The sequence below is a fragment of the Primulina eburnea genome, chromosome 10, assembly GCF_022965805.1.
Source record: "Primulina eburnea isolate SZY01 chromosome 10, ASM2296580v1, whole genome shotgun sequence".
Classification (NCBI taxonomy): domain Eukaryota; kingdom Viridiplantae; phylum Streptophyta; class Magnoliopsida; order Lamiales; family Gesneriaceae; genus Primulina; species Primulina eburnea.
In genome coordinates this window covers 12,170,500-12,191,694 of record NC_133110.1, presented here as the reverse complement: position 1 = coordinate 12,191,694, position 21,195 = coordinate 12,170,500, and the positions used below count along the sequence as shown (strand labels likewise).

Sequence of the window (21,195 nt, the reverse complement as noted above, 5' to 3'; positions counted from 1 at the left end):
AGGAGGGGAGGCCGATTGGCTGGAACCACTGGTAGTGAGCTAGGGACAAACAAGGAAGGTGGCACAATTGAGGAGAAATTTAGGAACTTACCGAAACTTCCTAGCGGATGTCTGCTTATGGCCGTGAGTTTGAGGGATTATTAGGAGTATTTTAAGGCTAGGCATGTGGTGTAATGTGAGAGGACCGAAAGAATTTAAGTAAGTGGAGCCATGTGTTGGATTTATGATTGTGAAGAGGGTAGGTGGTCGTGTGTTCTTTCAAGGGCAACAATAAATTTTTGGCCGAGAAAGTTACGGCTGATTTTGAGGATTTTAGTGTGATAATTGTATTTTTTAAGTTGGGTAAAATTTGGGGAAGTTTTGGTTCGATTCGAGTTAAAACCGGGACCCCGGTTTAAGTTTTAAAACAATTCAGTTAAGTTTTGAATTTGGTTCGAATTTATGACTAGGGATGCTTTTAAATATGTTTTGGGACATTTTTAAGGGTTTGGTAAGTTTTGGATCAAAATGATGAGTTTTGGATTTATCCGGTATTTTATCGCCGCACGAAACGACAATTAAAGAATTAATTGAAACACCTAAAATTAAGCTTAATAAAATTACGAAAAATTATATTTAAGCTCAAATAATTATTAGAAGTCTAAGTTTTTAATTTGGGAATTTTATGATAAGGTTTGGTTTAATTCGAGATTTAAAACACATTAATATGTTGTATTTAAATATTAATTTAAAATTCATCGATTTAAACCAAATAAAAATATGGAAAAATTCTTCTAGGCTTAATAATTATTTGGGACATGCTAGAGTCAGTGTAATTAAGAAAATGTCAAAAACGTGGAATTTTACGTCTAGAGGCAAAACAATAATTTTTGGGTTTCCAAGGGCAAAATGATCATTTTGCACTCGGGGTGAGATTTCGGTTATGGCAGCATCCTGAGCACAAATTCATGTTATTTTAAATGTTCATGCATCACGTTTACGATTTTTACGCTATTATAATAATTATGGTGCATGCTTGGTTTAAAGGAATTAAGAGAGAAAAAGTGAGAAAGTGAATAGCAATCTGTCTCCGCCGCGCCGCGTCGTTATTTCGTTTGTTTTCTGTCAAAACAAACCAATGCATGTTTATATCTTCTTTCACTCTTCAATCAAGCCATATAGGTATTTTAAATATCGCAAGTACATGATTTTAATGCACGAAGATCGAAATTGTTCAGGATATTTAATGATGTTGTTTAATTATATTACGTGCAAAATATTCATTTTGAGATTTAAGCGATATTGCTTGTGGTCACTTTACTATCGTGGGATTATTACTTCACCCGGTCGCCAGTTACCGATCAGTTCAGTTTGGTACCAACCGGTCGCCAGTTACCGGTCAGTTCAGTCTGGTACCACCCGGTCACCAGTTACCGATCAGTTCAGTTTGGTACCACCCGATCGCCAGTTACCGGTCAGTTCAGTTTTGTACCATCCAGTCGTCAGTTATTGGTCAGTTCAGTTCAGGGGCCATTTGCGTAGACCATAATCACACCAGGAAATTATTACATGCTATTTCATTACAGGGCTCCAAGGAGCAAACATTTTCACTTACGATTTTCAGTTCAGTTATGCACATATTATAATTACTCATAATCAGTTATTTTCACTTTATGCCTCATGACATGATATTTCTACTTTGCATACGATTTTATTATTATTACTCGTTATTTACGATATTTGCATGCTGAGTCTTTAGAATCACTAGACTTGATTGTTGTAGGTACTGATGATGTCGGGACCGAGGGCGGGGACAAGTGAGCTAGCTTGGGTCGGCAGTAGTGGAACCCGAGGACCTCACTTTAGCATTTCTTATTTTCCGAACTCAGCTTTTATCTGTTGATGAATTATTTTAAATTGATACTTTGCAAACATTAAATTCTTCCGCTGCTATTTTGAATATTAAACTTTATTTATCACTTTATTTATGAATGAGACTTGTTATTTATTTTAAAAGAAAATTTTTAAAATTTTCGCAAATTTTCAAACACGAATTTTAGGGCGTTTACACGGTGATACTACTGGACTGAAGGTGCACATAACCCGAGGACCAGCGCTACATTTTCCGCATTATGCTTTACGATTTGTTAAAGATTTTAAAGATTAGTTATTTATGCTTTTGAGAGATTTTTGAGAGGTTTAGTATGGGCTTTACTTTTCAAATTATTGCTTTTTAGATTGATAAAACAGTAGACGATTTTGCTTTATGACTATTTCACTTGAAGTTTTAAATACTAGTTGATTGAGGTTTTATTTTAATATGCAAAATATTTTATAAAAATATTTATGAGAGATGGCCGAAAATTAAAGATAGAAAAAAAAAATCCTAATCCTTTTAAAGCAATAAAAAAGGCAGACGTTTCATATCTTCCACCCTTAAATTGAATTTCGTCCTCGAAATTCGTTTATCATTAATAACCCAAAATTTTAGACTTAGTTCTAGTATCCCAAAAATACACGCTTCCCCTACGCTACTCTGATAAAACTTAAATTCTAGAAAGTCCTTACGTCTTCTTGGTCCCAATTAAATTTTCTTTCTAAATCCTTATTTTGCAATCGCAACTTAAAAGACCCAAATGACTTAGTGCTAATACCATTATAACCTCAAATTTCAATTTTTCTTACGATTCCCAATATTAAAAGACGGATGACCATTCTTATCGTATTTTATTTTCCTTATTTTATACCCAAAATTTTCATCGACTTATCAAATTTCAATATTAAAATCCCAAGCTCACCTTCAAATTCTTAGATTTTTCAAGCTTAATATCGATTCATACGTAAAAACCCTTGATTAAAATTTCTTATAATACTAAAACCAAGATATCCCAAGGTTCCAAATATTCTTAAAAGTCTAAATCCTCAAAATTCTTATCACTTAAACCATCAAATTATCGCTTATTGCTAAATTAGTCCTCAAATTCCTTAATATTTGCAAAATAAATTCTTAATTTCCTCAAAATCTATCCTAAATGGTCCTTAATTTCAAAAATCTTACAGTTAACCACTAAATTCTTGGTATTCTTAATTTTCTTCTACAGTTTTCCCATGACATAATTTCGATAATTTTAAACTTATTTTCCCAAAATCAATTCCTATAACCAATTTTACTTTTCATCAAATTTAAAATCTCAATTTATACATTTTCTTATTCCCAAAGTCGTGGCAAATCCTTAAATCATTATTCCTTACGTCTAATTCCCAAAAATTAATTCGACTAGTAACCATGAATCATAAATATTTTCTTAGAAAATTTATGTGTCCCAAAAGCGTTCATAAAATTCACGATTAATTTATAGCCCAAAAATAGAACGTCAATACAAAAATCCAAATATCAACATAGTCCAATTCCACCATGAAGCCAATATGCGTTAAAATAAAATAATTTTTCATTCCATATCGTATCACGTATAAAAATTCTAATGCATATAAATATATCATCATAGTGCTATTAAACATGTGACGTAAACATATAATCCATGTACTTATGCAGGTAACATCATAAAATCATATAAAGCATGTAAAACTTACAACTTTGAGGCTTGACCACTGATCTTCCCGGCGCTGATGGTGGCACAACCCTTTATAGGACCTTTGCTCTGATACCAACTGAAACGTCTGTCCTTTTTATTGCTTTAAAAGTACTAGAAATTTTTTTTCTAGTACTTTTAAAGCAATAAAAAGGGCAGACGTTTCAGCTTAGGGTTTAAAGGAGACACCAATGCAGAGAATCTTGATTCGATGAAAAGTATTTTATATTGTGGCAAAAAAATTATTCTAAATTAACTAAAATTCAATCATGCAAATTGGCTTCCGGATTGAGTGAAAAAACTTATATGAGACGATATCACGAATCGTATTTTGTGAGATGGATCTCTTATTTGGATCTTCCATGAAAAAATTACTTTTTATGCTAAGAGTATTATTTTTTATTGTTAATATCGGTAGGGTTGACCCGTATCACAGATAAAGATTCGTGAGACCGTCTCACAAGAGACCTACTCCTGATTGAGTATACAAATACACACACAACACACAAAATTATGATATCACAGAAATAAAAAAAACAAAATCTTGATATTATATTAAAAAATTTAGAAATAATTTTTATATGATTTTCTTATAATTAACTAGAATAAATACTTAAATATGATAGTATTTTATTATTTCAAATTTATGAAATTGTTAGAGATGATATCATATTTTAAAAGATTAATTTGGTTTATAAACATAAAGAAATATTAATTAGCATATGATAATTATAGACGAACCACAAATTTTATAAAAATAGGGTTTGGCGATATTTTTTATTAAACAAAATAAAATATTTTATCATTTGTTTGAGCTGATTTTTGTTACATAAAAATTAGATAATGACATTAAATTTAATTACTTCAGGTCTCTTAATGTTTAATAATACAAATATCATTGTGCATGCAATTATTTTATTAGAGTTTCATTAATTTTTAGATTAAACTATGAAGATTGATATTGAAAATATTAATGATTCTTTTGTTATAGTTTGGAATTATTATTTAGACAATGAAAAGGGTAAGGCGACGGTTTTAACGACGGTTTCGTGATCCGTCAGCGGAGGCTGCGTCGCATTCTAGAAGCGAAGGTTTTTCAACTCCCGTCGCTAAATAAACCGTCGCTCTATAGCGACTGTTTTGATAAAACCCGTCGTCTTTAAAATTAAGCGACGGTTGATTGAAAACGGTCGCTAACATAGCGACGGTAGAATACAAGACCATCGCACATGGGCGACAATTTGTGCAATATTAGTGACGGTTGATGAAAACCCGTCGCTAATATAGCGATGGTTTTAATAAACCTATCGCTATTATAGCGACGGGTGTTAGTAAATTGTCGCTAAATTTAATAGGCAACGGTTTTAATATAAACCGTCGGTTTTAATATAAACCGTCGCTATAATAGCGACGGTTTTATTAAAACCGTCGCTACGCCTTTCGTTTTTTTGTAGTGAACCGCGCTATGAATGACAGTTGTAAGTTTATCCACTCTCAAATCCAAATGACGTTCTAATAACTTCACTACTCTATTCTTCAATTCTAAAGCCACCAATCTTTGTTCCTGAAGTAACAATCAATATCTCATCCAATAATCGGACAACAAAAATCTTCAATGGCTTATAAAAAAACATGGTCTGATTCTCTTTCAGCCGATACAAGATCATTTTCCACGAACATAGGAATCTCTTTATTCGTGTTTAATAATAATTCTTGAACTTCCTTATCAAACCCATTAAAGTAAACATTGATTAGCATCGAACTCAAGGCAGATTCTTGAGGCAGACCCCTGCCTAAACAAACCCCACCCAATTCAATGTTGACTATCTTACATTCAAACAACCTTTTTATCAAATCTAGAAATGCCTTATCTTCAATTTTCTCACCCAGTATCAAAAACAACTTATCAATATGGCCAGAACTAAATAATTCACGATCAAATTTAACAATAAATCACCAACTTGGGTTCACCACCGAATTCTTTAAATACCAAATCGATGTGTGGCGGCCCAAGTTTGCTCGCTTGTCATAGCAAAAGGTAGCAAACCTAAAAACTTATGCATAAACCATAAAACTTGTTTGAACTCTCTACAAAGTAACTCTTTTATTACACATATATCTAAATAGAACATATTTTTAAATGTTAGTTTTCTAAATATATATTATATATATATAAAAAACATTCAAAACAACACTCTATTTTCCCACTTTTTTCTATTATATTTTTATGGAAAATAATTTCGACAATGAAAATATAAGCTATAAACTTTTCACACATTATTGTAGTTTTTCGCAGTGAAATTTGATGGATCTGACTGCTCTAATGGCATAGTATTTTTGGGAACTTAAAAGCATGAAATATCATTATATCGGTAACTATATCTTTTTCATTATTTATAATATTATATTATTATTTTATATAATATAACAATTTTCAGTCACACCATAAATTCAACATGTGTTTTTCGATTCGATCACCGGTCCGGTTATGAAGGTGATCCGGTTATGAAAACATTGAAGTATACCTTTGTTTCCAACATCAGTCACAGAAAAATTATGTTTCAACGTTTACGGTTGTTCCGATTAAAAAATCACGCAGTTTCCACACAGTTACAAAAATTGTGCTTCCCAGATGACTACAGGATATTGTTGCACGTCCCCTCCTCAGGTTCTCATTCAAGAAATCTTCGTTATATAAATATTTTATTCAACGTTTCCTTTCCTGTCGCCATTTATACTCGGGTCTTGAAGTAGGACTCACCATTCCATCTTCATGCAGTTTGCGTTTCTTACCCCTTTTCTGCACCAATGACGCATTAAAATGATTACCCTACAGCGAAATAAGGAAAAAATGAAGCGTATAACGTACTCTCTGAAATATTGAAACCTGTAACTCTTTCTGCATAGACATATCCGTGTATATTTTCTCTAGATCTTTTAATCGTTTTTTTCTAACCTCTAGCTCTCGATATGAAGAATCTGTCTTCCTGCATGTTGACCGTGTTTGTAGAACCCAAAAATCAGATTACGTATAAGCCATGCATAATTTATATTATTTAAATTAAAAATGAATTTTTATGAAAATATGAGGTGTTTTATTTATTTTAAAAAGTAGATGTTTAGTTTTACCTTTTCAGGATAAATACGCGAGGTCAGACCGGAGTTTGGAGATTTGAGATAAGATTAATAATATGACAAATATTCCTAAATTTAATTTAAGTCAAGAAATAATTTAATTTGAAGAAAAAAAATGTTTTAGGATTTATTAAATTAATGGGAGTCAAATTAGTAAATAAATTTTATTAGGTTCAATATTTAATTAAAGTTTAAGTAAAATGTGTAAACAATTGGGGATGAACTAATATAGGGTAAATATATTCAAGAAATTAAACATAGCATTTAAACATTTAAATTGAGGTCATGTATGCCATGCAAAAGTTCTAAGCAAGATGCTAAACTAAATTAATTTTTTAATGCATTAAAATAAATATAATGAAGGTTTAAAATCTTAAACAATTAAAATACAAGGTTTAAATAAAAATATACAATGCAAATTAATAATAATGACCAAAATTTAAAATATTTCAGAGGTTGATAACTCTCCATTCAAACTATCTCTAATTACACTTCATGGTGTATTCATGTCCTATTCTAATTCTCTAATTAGTAGGAAATTTAAATGCAATAAAGCACCTCATTTCTCCCCAACTAATTACCTAGCAAATGAATGAGACCATGCAGCAAAGAAATGAGAAAAACCAACGGCAATAAGGAGTGAAGAAGAAGCAATTCAAACCCATTCAAATTTACCACTAAATGTTTTTTTATAGTGCATTCATTTCCCACTCTTAAACTCCATAATTAGGGGTAATACATGCATCATAATTCTCTTTGAAGCTCTTCAACCCCTTTATGCTAGCAAATAAACGTGAATAACAACAAGAATAAGAACAAATAATCGGCAGCAAGGGGAATCAAAAGCATTTCAAAATCCATTCCACTTCTTGATTTGTAACTCCCAAACTAAATGCATATTATAGCACCTTTAACATCTCATTTATCATTCACCTTCATCATCTACACTTCCTATACCCCCTTACCTTCAAACTACATCAGCAAAACATCAGCTAGGAATCGTGCACAGCAGCAGTAACACAAGGAAGAAAACTCAACTCCGTTCCGCCGCTCGTATTAGTCGTTTTGATTTGTTTTCTTCAAAAAAAATTCCAGGCATGTATATATTATTTATTTGCTCTTCAATAAAGTCATATTAGATATTTGAAACCACTATATATTCATGATATAAGCAGCAATTCGAAATTTGACAGCAAACATTCTGAAAATTTAACACAGCCTTCTCGGCCCTTGGTGTTCTGCCTTACGGGCGAGTTGTTTTGATGAATCTAGGTGGTTTCTTCGGTCCAGGCACACAGGGCTGCTTCTAGGCGTGATTTAGAGTGTCTTGGGAAGTTATTGGGTCATTGGTTTCCATCCATACACACACAAATGCAGAAATGACTGCAACTTTTTATTTGAGTGCAGAATGAGACACGGTTTCTGCCATTGAGTTGTTTAAGTGGAGTGTTCGAACCTCGGATGTCCTAGGGACTGTAGCCATGGTTATAACCCTCCCTTAACATGTCTAGGGTGTGACCAAATCGGTATTTACAAGCTTGGTTCAAGGAGCCATCAGATTTTTACATCAACAATGCAAGAGTCATTCGGTTTTTCCCTTTTCAGATTCTGTGTGAGTGTGATTTGGGTTTTTGTGTGTTGGATGAATTGTGGTTGGCTCCTAGCCTGTGGTCATGGTTCATAAAACTCTCAATCATGTCTAAATGGAGTCATGGTCGCTCAAATGGCCATTGGAACGATACAAGACAACAAAACAATGCAATACATCACACTATACAGAAATTGGCTCTCTCGGTTTTGAGCTGTGATTGTCATAGGTGTTTCCTCGGTTTGTGCCTAGCTTTTAGCCCTTAGCCATGGTCCAAGCCATGCCTTAGGATGTTGGTAAGAGTCCTTGGGCGGTGGTTCAAGCCCATAGTCATTTATTTCAGGATTTTCACCACAAACAAATAAACTGCTACTGCTGCACTTTTCCAGCAGCTTTGAGCTTCGGTTTTGGTGCTTGTTTGAGTTCTTGGTTGGCTTTTAGCCCATGTCCTTGGACTGGACAGTACCTTAATGAGTTAGGAAGGTCAAGGTTTTGGCCGTTTGTGATTTGGTCGAGTTTAGAGGTCATACGAGAATTTATGGTGAAAGGTGCCAAAATGACTCTCGAAAGGGTGTTTTATGTTTTTGGATTCCTTTCACCTATTTTCGTGTTTTTCAGTTCTTATGCATATTTTTCAGTATGTTTGGGTATTTTTAATCATGGTTAAACGTCGATTTAATGTTGGTTCGGGTTGATACAATACCATGATTGAAAATCAAGTGGTTGGTCATAATCGTCTCGTTTTTGGTTCTATTGTCAAGTTTAATTCAAGATAATATTATTTTCATGTGTCACATATTAGAATTAAGTCGCAGCAAGCCTGGGAGCGATCCAATTCATCCGGTAAAAATAATTTTATAATTATATTACGTGCATAAAAATATAAAATGTTTATTTTTGAGATATATGATATATGTCTTGTTTCCACCTTATGCTTATGGGTTTGGAAGTCGGTAGGCGCAACCGAGGACCTCTCCACCCGGTGACTTACGACCGGTTTACGATTATGTATGGGTACGGATATCCAGTCCAAGGGCTGTGGTGATCTCTACCGCCCAGTATACTGTGGTTTAGTCTGATCAGGCTCTTACGTTATGTTATGGGCCACTAGCTTAGAAACATTATCTCTACCAGAAAATTATGATATGATATGACAGAGCTCCATTGAGAAAATATTTTACGTATGATTTTCAGATATGCACGTAGTTATAATTATTCATGATACGTTTATCACCGCACGCTTTATGATATGATATTTTTAAGTTGCATGCGATTTTACGATATATTTATTTGTTATTGACGATATATACATGTTTGAGTCTTTAGACTCACTAGACTTGATTGTTGTAGATATTGATGAGGTCGAGACCGCGGGCGGAGACCAGTGAGCGATCTTGGGACAGCAGTAGTAACCCCGAGGACACCATGTTTTAGTTTATGCACCTATTATCTTTCAAACTCGATTTTAATATGTTGGATTATTTTTAAATTGTTGTTTGAAATATTACGTTGACTTCCGCTGTTATTTTTAAAGTGTAAATTATTACATGTTTATTTTATAAATATGGCGAGTTATTTATTTATTTAGAAAAATTTTAATAATTCCGCAAAATTATGAATACGAAAAACGGGCCTTTACAATTGGTATCAGAGCCAATGTTCTTGTAAAGGGTTGTACTACTACTGATCTCGAGAAGCTCATGAAGTCACGTCTTCGGTCTGTAAGTTTTACATTTCAGCATTTTACTTAAACTATGAATTATTTTAACAACATGATTTCATGAAATATTCTACGTTCAAATTTTAATTATTCAGTAATTACATATATTTAAAAATAAATTATGGAATTATGCATATTGGTTAAGTATGGGTTATGTATGGAACAGTATGCCTCCTAGACGCCTTGTTGGACGCCCGAGGGGTGGGGGTAGGCGCCGTCATGAGGACGATGAGGATCAGAGACAGGAGAGGAACGTACCACCACCACCCCACCGGACATGAACGCCCAGATGTTAGCAGGGATGACTCAGTTCTTCGGACAGTTCGCGGGGAACCAAGCTGCTGTAGCCAGACCGGCGGGACCGGAGGCAGTCTATGAGCGGTTCGTGAAGATGAGATCGAAGGAGTTCACAGGGACGACAGATCCCATGGCGGTCGAGGACTGGATTAAGTCCCTCGAGGTTATCTTTGAGTTCATGGGGCTTGAAGATGGAGATAGGGTTCGATGTGCGGCCTATCTGTTCGGAGGGGACGCTCGCCTATGGTGGGAAGGAGCATCAGTAGCTTTGGATTTGACTACTTTGAGCTGGGAGCGCTTCACAGAGGTATTCTACTCTAAATATTTTACTGAGGAAGTGCGTTCCAGGTTGACCACAGAGTTCATGACCCTGAGGCAGGGAGACATGACTGTTACGGAGTTCGTCCGTAAGTTCGAGAGGGGTTGTCATTTTGTACCCCTGATTGCAAATGATGCGGGAGCCAAGATGAGGCAGTTTCTGAATGGTCTACGACCGATCTTACGCCATGATGTTACGGTGGCTGGCCCTACTACCTATGATGTCGCAGTTTCCAGAGCTCTAACTGCAGAGCAGGACCAGCAGGACATTGAGAGGGATCGCAATGGTAAGCGACCATTTCAGGCACCACACCGCCCTCCACCGCAGCAGCAACAGAATAAGAGGAAATTCCATGGCCCACCCAGGAACAGAGGGTAGCATCAGCAGCAGCAGGGACGGGCAGTCCCGAGGACAGTGGAGTATCCAGTTTGTGCCAGGTGCTCACGCCATCATGCGGGGAATTGTATGTATGGTTAGAGAAAGTGTTACAAGTGTGGTAGTACTGACCATATTTTGAAGAATTGTACTCAGAAGGATCTGCCTACCCAAGGCAGAGTTTTTGCTCTTCATGCCGCGGAGACTAACCCGGAGACGATGCTCTTGACAGGTACCTTAAATCTTTAAATTGTATTTGAAATTTAGTGTTTTGGGTTAAGATTTTGAAATTAGAATTTGTGAAGTTCTTGTAAAACTATCGGGTTTAGCATGATATTCCAATCTTTCAGGGAGAATTTTTATAGCCGGTTCCGCTACGAATGCCTTGATAGATTCGGGGGCTACTCATTCATTCATTTCTGAGGTTTCTGCAAATTTCCTCAATATCAAGACCATTGGGCTAGATATAGCATATTCCGTAGTTCTACCTTTCGGAGAGGAGATGACGGCGACTAATGTGATCCGAGACATAGACCTCGAACTTCATGGTAATCTTGTTTATGCGGATCTTATCGTGTTGCCGATGCCAAAGTTTGATATCATTCTGGGTATGGATTGGCTAATGGGGAACATAGTTCTAATTGACTTCCAGCGGAGATTTGTTCTAGTCCGACCACCTGGAATGGAGCAATATTTATTCGAACTAGACATGTATTTTAATTTACAGCGCATGATATCCTGTGTCCAGGCTAGGAAGCTCATTAATAGAGGGTGCCAAGCTTTTTTAGCTACTCTTGTATCCGTTCCCGAGACGCCCAAATAGTCAACATCCGATGTTCCTATCGTCAAGGACTTTCTAGACGTTTTTCCTGACGACGTCACCGGTTTACCACCTATGCGAGAGGTGGAATTTTCTATTGAGCTTATGCCGGGTACCGCACCGATCTCAAAGGCACCGTATCGATTAGCACCGACAGAGATGGCAGAACTCAAGAAGCAGATTCAGGAACTTCTTGACAAGGAGTTCATTCGCCCGAGTTTTTCTCCATGGGGTGCGCCAGTCTTATTTGTGAAGAAGAATGATGGGTCGATGAGGCTTTGCATTGATTATCGGGAGTTGAACAGAGTTACAGTGAAGAACAAGTACCACTCCCTAGGATTGAAGATATATTTGATCAGTTGCAAGGAGCCTCAGTATTCTCCAAGATAGATTTGCGTTCCGGCTATCATCAGTTGCGGGTGAGAGATGCCGATGTTCTCAAGACTGCTTTTAGGACTCTTTATGGTCACTTCGAGTTCCTTGTGATGCTGTTCGGTTTGACGAATGCGCCAGCGATCTTCATGGATCTCATGAATCACGTATTTCAGCCGTATCTTGATCAGTTTGTTATAGTATTCATAGACGATATTCTCATCTACTCAAAGAATGAATAGGATCACAGCAGACATCTGACCACAGTATTGCAGACCCTACAAAAGCACAAGTTATTCGCGAAGTTTAGCAAGTGCGAGTTCTGGTTAGAGAAGGTGGCATTCTTAGGCCACGTTGTTTCTAGCAGTGGTACTGAGGTAGACCCAACAAAAGTTGCAGCAGTCAGAGATTGGGTTGTGCCGCAAAATGCATCAGAGATCCGTAGTTTCCTTGGGTTAGCAGGGTACTATCGGAAGTTTATTCAGGGATTCTCCTCTATCGCAGTTCCACTCACGTCGTTGACAAAGAAGAATGCTAAGTGTGTGTGGAGCGAGGAGTGCCAGAAGAGCTTCGATACTTTGAAGCAAGATCTTATTTCAGCGCCAGTATTGGCCAAGCCTTCAGGACCCGGAGATTTTGTTTTGTATACTGATGCTTCGAAACTCGGTTTAGGCGCATTATTGATGCAGAATGGAAAGGTGATAGCATATGCTTCTCGTCAGTTGAAGATTCATGAGAAGAATTATCCTACCCATGATCAAGAGTTGGCAGCCGTAGTATTTGCATTGATGATTTGGAGGCATTATTTGTACGGAGAGAAGTGCCAGATCTTTACCGACCACAAAAGTCTCAAATACTTCTTTACACAGAAAGAGTTGAATATGCGGCAGAGACGTTGGTTAGAGCTAGTGAAGGACTATGACTATGACTTTAGCTATCATCTTGGCAAAGATAATGTAGTTGCGGATGCGTTGAGCAGGAAAGTTGCAGTGATGGCTCATTTGAGGATTCCGAGACCTCTTCAGTATGAGATGCAGAGGTTTGATCTAGAGACATATCTTCGAGGTAGAATTCCTCAGTTATCTACTTTGACGATTCAGTCTTCTCTACTAGACCGTATTCGCAGTGGACAGTAAGCAGATGAATAGTTGGCTAAGTGGAGGCGGAGAGATGAAGCCAAGGGCTGTATCACGTACACAGTTAGAGACGACATTGTGAGATATCGAAACAGAATGTGGGTTCCTAGCGGCGATTCGATTCGAGAGGATATTTTATCTGAGGCCCATATGTCATCGTACTCTATTCATCCAGGGAGAACGAAGATGTACAAAGATCTGCAGTTATTATATTGGTGGCCCGGAATGAAGAGGGATATCAGACGTTTTGTATCCGAGTGTCTGACATGTCAACTAGTGAAAGCGGAGCATCAGAGACCAGCAGTAATTCTTAAGCCTCTTCCTATTCCCGAATGGAAGTGGGAGAATGTTACGATGGACTTCATTTTCGGCTTGCCGAAGTCAGTCAGAGGGTCGAATGATATATGGGTGATTGTTGATCGTCTTACGAAATCAGCCCGTTTCTTGCCTATTAAGACGAATTTCTCCATGATCCAGTATGCAGAGTTATATATCCTGGAGATCGTTAGATGTCATGGTATTCCCGTTTCTATAGTGTCTGACTGAGATCCTAGATTTACTTCATCATTTTGGAAGAGTTTGCATTCAGCTATGAGTACGAAGTTGTTGTTTAGCACGGCTTTTCACCCACAGACAGATGGTCAGTCCGAGAGAGTCATCCAGATTTTGGAGGATCTTCTCCGTGCATGTGTTCTTGATTTCTCCGGGAGTTGGGAATCAAAGTTGCCATTGGTGGAGTTTACCTATAACAACAGTTTTCAGTCGTCTATAGGGATGGATCCATACGAAGCACTGTACGGTCGTAAGTATAGATATCCTATTCATTGGGATGAAGTAGGGGAGAGATCAAAGTTGGGTCCGGAGATTGTGCAGCAGGCCGCCGATTTAGTAGTCAAGATCCGTGACAGGATGAAGACTGCTCAGAGCAGACAGAAGAGTTATGCGGATCAGAAGAGGAGAGATACAAATTTGCTGTTGGTGACCATGTTTTCGTGAAGATAGCACCGATAAAAGGCGTCATGCGGTTCGGAAAGAAAGGAAAGTTCAGTCCGAGATTCATTAGACCATTTGAGATCCTTGACAGAGTTGGGACATTAGCATATCGTGTTGCTCTTCCGCCGAATCTGGCCGAAGTACACAACTTGTTCCACGTCTCTATGTTGAGAAAGTATATGGCGAATCCATCGCATGTCTTGAATTTTGAGCCGTTGCAGCTCACTCCGAACTTGTCTTATGAGGAAAGACCAGTGCAAATTTTAGACAGGCAGGAGAAAAAGCTTCGGAACAAAATGGTTAAGCTAGTGAAAGTCAAATGACTCAATCATTCGAAGGAAGAAGCTACGTGGGAACCTGAGCCAGAAATGAGAAGTCGTTATCCCGAGTTATTCGGTAAGTTTTAATTTCGGGGACGAAATTCCTTTAAGGGGGGTAGAGTTGTAGAACCCCAAAATCAGATTACGTATAAGTCATGCATAATTTATATTATTTAAATTAAAAATGAATTTTTATGAAAATACGAAGTGTTTTATTTATTTTAAAAAGTAGATGTTTAGTTTCACCTTTTCAGAATAAATACACGAGGCCGGACCGGAGTTTGGAGATTTAAGATAATATTAATAATAAGACAAATATTCCTAAATTTAATTTAAGTCAAGAAATAGTTTAATTTGAAGAAAAAGAATGTTTTAGGATTTATTAAATTAATGGGAGTCAAATTAGTAAATAAATTCTATTAGGTTCAATATTTAATTAAAGTTTAAGTAAAATGTGTAAACAATTGGGGATGAACTAATGTAGGGTAAATATATTCAAGAAATTAAACATAGCATTTAAACATTTAAATTGAGGTCATGCATGCCATGCAAAAGTTCTAAGCAAGATGCTAAACTAAATTAATTTGTTAATGTATTAAAATAAATATAATGAAGGTTTAAATCTTAGACAATTAAAATGCAAGGTTTAAATAAAAATATACAAGGCAAATTAATAATAATGACCAACATTTAAAATATTTCAAAGGTTGATAACTCTCCATTCAAACTATCTCTAATTACACTTCATGGTGTATTCATGTCCTATTCTAATTATCTAATTAGTAGGAAATTTAAATGCAATAAAGCACCTCATTTCTCCCCAACTAATTACCTAGCAAATGAATGAGACCATGCAGCAAAGAAATGAAAAAAACCAACGGCAATAAGGAGTGAAGGAGAAGCAATTCAAACCCATTCAAATTTACCACTAAATGTTTTTTTTATAGTACATTCATTTCCCACTTTTAAACTCCATACTTAGGGGTAATACATGCATCATAATTCTCTTTGAAGCTCTTCAACCCCTTTATGCTAGCAAATAGACGTGAATAACAACAAGAATAAGAACAAGTAATCAGCAGCAAGGGGAATCAAAAGCATTTCAAAATCCATTCCACTTCTTGACTTGAAACTCCCAAACTAAATGCATATTATAGCACCTTTAACATCTCATTTATCATTCACCTTCATCATCTACACTTCCTATACCCCCTTACCTTCAAAATATATCAGCAAAACAGCAGCTAGGAATCGTGCACAGCAGCAGTAACACAAGGAAGAAAACTCAACTCCGTTCCGCCGCTCGTATTAGTCGTTTTGATTTGTTTTCTTCAAAAAAAATTCCAGGCATGTATATATTATTTATTTGCTCTTCAATCAAGCCATATTAGATATTTGAAACCATTATATATTCATGATATAAGCAGCAATTCGAAATTTGACAGCAAACTTTCTGAAAATTTAACACAGCCTTCTCGACCCTTGGTGTTCTGCCTTACGGGTGAGTTGTTTTGATGAATCTATGTGGTTGCTTAGGCCCAGGCACACAGGGCTGCTTCTAGGCGTGATTTAGAGTGTCTTAGGAAGTTAATGGGTCATTGGTTTCCATCCATACACACACAAATGCAGAAATGACAACAACTTTTTATTTGAGTGCAGAATGAGACACGGTTTCTGTCATTGAGTTGTTTAAGTGGAGTGTTCGAACCTTGGCTGTCCTAGGGACTGTAGCCATGGTTAGGACCCTCCCTTAGCATGTCTAGGGTGTGACCAAATCGGTATTTACAAGCTTGGTGCAAGGAGCCATCATATTTTTAAATCAACAATGCAAGAGTCATTCGGTTTTCCCTTTTCAGATTCTGTGTGAGTGTGATTTCGGTTTTTGTGTGTTGGATGAATTGTGGTTGGCTCCTAGCATGTGGCCATGGTTCATACAACTCTCTATCATGTCTAAATCGAGTCATGGTCGCTCAAATGGCCATTGGAACGATACAAGACAACAAAACAATGCAATACATCACACTATACAGAAATTGGCTCCCTCGGTTTTGAGCTGTGATTGTCCTAGGTGTTAGCTCGGTTTGTGCCTGGCTTTTAGCTCTTAGACATGGTCCATGCCATGCCTTAGGATGTTGGTAAGAGTCCTTGGGCGGTGGTTCAAGCCCATAGTCATTTATTTCAGGATTTTCACCACAAACAAGTAAACTGCTACTGCTGCACTTTTCCAGCAGCTTTGAGCTTTGGTTTTGGTGCTTGTTTGAGTTCTTGGTTGGCTTTTAGCCCATGGCCTTGGACTGGACAGTACCTTAATGAGTTCTAAAGGTCATGTTTTTGGCCGTTCGTGACTCTCGAAAGAGTGTTTTATGTTTTTGGATTCCTTTCACCTATTTTCGTGTTTTGCAGTTCTTATGCATATTTTTCAGTATGTTTCAGGTATTTTTAATCATGGTTAAACATCGGTTTAATGTTGGTTCGGGTTGATACAATACCATGATTGGAAATCAAGTGGTTGGTCCTAATCGTCTCGTTTTTTGTTCTATTTTCAAGTTTAATTCAAGATAATATTATTTGCATGTGTCACATATTAGAATTAAGTCGCAGCAAGCCTGGGAGCGATCCAATCCATCCGGTAAAAATAAGTTTATAATTATATTACGTGCATAAAAATATAAAATGTTTATTTTTGAGATATATGCTATATGTCTTGTGGCCACCTTATGCTTATGGGTTTGGAAGTCGGTAGGCGCAACCGAGGACCTCTCCACCCGGTGACTTACGACCGGTTTATAATTATGAATGGGTACGGTTATCCAGTCCAAGGGCTGTGGTGATCTCTACCGCCCAGTATACTGTGGTTTAGTCTGATCAGCGCTTACGTTATGTTATGGGCCACTAGCTTCGAAACATATCTCTACCAGAAAATTATGATATGATATGACAGAGCTCTATTGAGCAAAGATTTTACGTATGATTTTCAGATATTCACGTAGTTATAATTATTCATGATACGTTTATCACCGCACGCTTTATGATATGATATTTTTAAGTTGCATGAGATTATACGACATATTTATTTGTTATTCACGATATATACAAGTTGAGTCTTTAGACTCACTAGACTTGATTGTTGTAGATATTGATGAGGCCGAGACCACGGGCGGAGACCAGTGAGCGATCTTGGGACAGCAGTAGTAAACCCGATTACCTCATGTTTTAGTTTATGCACCTGTTATCTTTCAAACTCGATTTTAATATGTTGGATTATTTTTAAATTGTTGTTTGAAATATTACGTTGACTTCCGCGGTTATTTTTAAAGTTTAAATTATTTACATGTTTATTTTATAAATGAGGCAAGTTATTTATTCATTTAGAAAATTTTTAATAATTCCACAAAATTATGAATACGAAATACGGGCCTTTACAGTGTTTTTATACACGATTAAACTAAACTCCTCAACCACAAATTCTAGTCTAACTTCCTCGATGTAGAATAGAAACAAAAGTAATATGAAGGCCTAAAGCCAAAGAGAGACTGAAAAGAAATTTGGAAATCAACCAAAGAAAAACTCATCAAAAGGAAAAGGATTTGTGCACGGCGGACATATAACCAACCATTTGATTCGATAAAGTTATGTTCTACAAGAAACATAAATGTCATTTGGAATAAAACTAAATACCAAAAATCAAAGTAGAAAGATACAGCATAGAAAAAGGATTAAATTTTAGGAAAATGCAGCAACGATTGCCAACAAGCAAGACCCTTTAGGGAATATGATAGATAGTAGTTCATGATACAAGAAACGTCGGTTGGGTTTAAATGCTCTAGCACTTGTGCATCAATTCGATTTCTTGAACCAAAGTTCGTCAAGTGGCAAGGATAAATGATGGAGAAAAGTATCATCCCCTAATTCCCATAAAATTTATACAAAGATACATCACTCACAATGACGGGATAGTATTGATCTCTGGGAAGAAATAGAAGCCCAGTAGAAAGTCCAGACAAGACAAAAATGACACACGGCCATAAATATTTATCATGCACGCACAAATGAAATTATAATTAACTCACATAGCATGCGATTGATATTCCCAATTGGTATATATTTGTGACCAACAAATCCAAAAAAGTTTTTGAAGAGAAAACTCGAACAACAGCAGAGAATACCAAAGAAGTAGAAACTGAAAACTAAATTCAATAAGAAAAATAAGATATTATGACAAGGCCCCAAATATCACCATATTCAATCAACAAGTGAGGTATTGATAACTTAAAGGGGGTAAAGTATGGGTGGTGAAGAGACAAATGAAAGAGCTGTGAGGACAAGCAGACTAAAGCAAATTATTTCTGATTGTCAAGGAAAATTTGTAGTCCACTTCGTTTTTGCAATATAGCTTATGGATTGACGGTAATGATATCATTCGGTACTCGGTAGGGATCTTAATTGGGGGGAGGCAAGTAGAAACATGTTATCAACCTAGCAATCCAATTTCGTAGGAGGCAATTGACTAAAAAAATTAGCTTTCGGTACCTCAAAATAACTTTATGAAAGTCTTTAAAAGCTGATGGGTTCCCTTGTTCTGAAACTTTTTGGCGGAATTCTCTTGCCTCCTCCCTAGAAAGAGAAGCAACAGCCAGCCAACATACTTCATGAAACACAAAAATATCTACTAAGCTAAAAATGCTATACTACTGAGCAATATTTGCCCTGCACCATTTTATGCATTAATACTTTGTGTGACCAGTACATTACCACCAAATCACAGTCTTGGATGAAAAAAAATCTTTCATTTGAAGACACACAAGTGTAAACATGGAATTCAAGTGATTCAAACAGAAGTTCCAGAGAAGACAGTCTCATTGCCCCTTGGTCATTGAACTTTTGAAATTGACCTTCGGATAGTTTTATCTTAATTGCCTAGATTACATATTAGACGTTCTTTCTAAAGCAGAAGGGAATAAAATGACTTTGAAGAAATAAATTAATTGAGCTATCAGAAGCGACCATATCTAATAATGAGAAAAGAATAAACTTTGGTGGTGACATAACTGTTATAACATGAAATTGACTACTCTAAAAAATGGGTATGAAAACTATCAAGAATCAGCAGAAAAAGGGCTTGATCACTCACCTGTTGTCGGCATAATAAACATGTTTGGATGATGACTGATTTTCAAGAGAATGCAGCATACCATTAAGTCTTTCAATTTTCTGCATCCAAAAAGTTAAATTTCAGAATAAAGAACCTGCATGACAACTATCTCGAGAATCCGAGACCCAAAAAACCAGAAACTCTAAAATAAAACCTTTTTTTTCAGTTTGCAGCTTCTGTAAAATATATCCAATGTCTTGGGTCTTCATCAACATCAGATCTTCGTTAGTGTACTTATTAGCCTGGATCCTTTACAAAATCCACATTCAACAGCTAAAATTCAAATTACACTCAAATAAATATCCTCAAAAGAGAACAGATAACCTCATAAAAATAAAATTTTCCAGCTTACTCAGGTTTATGGACTCCGCCAACAGTTTTTGTTTTAATCATCTTGAAGTAAAATTCATCTGGGTTCCTCAATGCTGCTTTTTCCTTAAGTTTCTGTTATAAACACGCAGAAGCGACTTACCATAAAATAAGAACTCGCAAAATTTAGTTCATAAATAGCTACCAAAACCAACAAGACGAAGGGTAGTATAAATTACCAGTAAAGTCTGCTCCTTCTGGTGATAGGCTCATGCACGAATAACATAATCTTTATGTATTTCGAGCAGCCCAAATTTCCTTCTCAAATTCCTGGTACACACAACAAATCATCAATTGAGTTAACCGGAAATATACGTCAAAATATTTCAAAACGGGAAATAAAGAAATTAATGGCCCCAAAAAATAATCACACTTACGGCTGAGCGCGTTCCTTGTGAGCTTTTCTTGGAATAGAATTCCTTAAAGACGACATCTTTATGCTAGCAAAAAAAATTCACAGAACTTTAAAATCAATTTACGCACTTCAGAAAGGCAAAAACCACTACAGAAAACATAAAGGGCTAACAAAAATCTAGATTTTAAATAATTTAACCGTGAAACAACGAAGATTATCGGTACAGAAAAAACAACGGATTTCTTTCGTATTTACACCAAATTCAAAATAATTATTAAGCACAGAAGACTCGCCTGTGGAAAGCGGTGAAGGCTTAGGGTTTAAAGGAGACACCAATGCAGAGAATCTTGATTTGATGAAAAGTATTTTATGTTGTGGCAAAAAAATTATTCTAAATTAACTAAAATTCAATCATGCAAATTGGCTTCCGGATTGAGTGCAAAAACTTATGTGAGACGATATCACGAATCGTATTCTATGAGATGGATCTCTTATTTGGATCTTCCATGAAAAATATTACTTTTTATGCTAAGAATATTATTTTTTATTGTTAATATCGGTAGGGTTGACTCGTCTCACAAGAGACCTACTCCTGATTGAGTATACAAATACACACACAACACACAAAATTATGATATCACAGAAATAAAAAAAAAACAAAAATCTTGATATTAT

At 36.2% G+C, this 21,195-nt stretch overlaps 1 pseudogene; it reads right to left on the bottom strand.

Moving 5' to 3' along the window:
• Positions 1–6,276: 6,276 nt before the first annotated feature.
• Positions 6,277–20,598, bottom strand: LOC140803537 (probable U3 small nucleolar RNA-associated protein 11; annotated as a pseudogene).
• Positions 20,599–21,195: the final 597 nt, after the last annotated feature.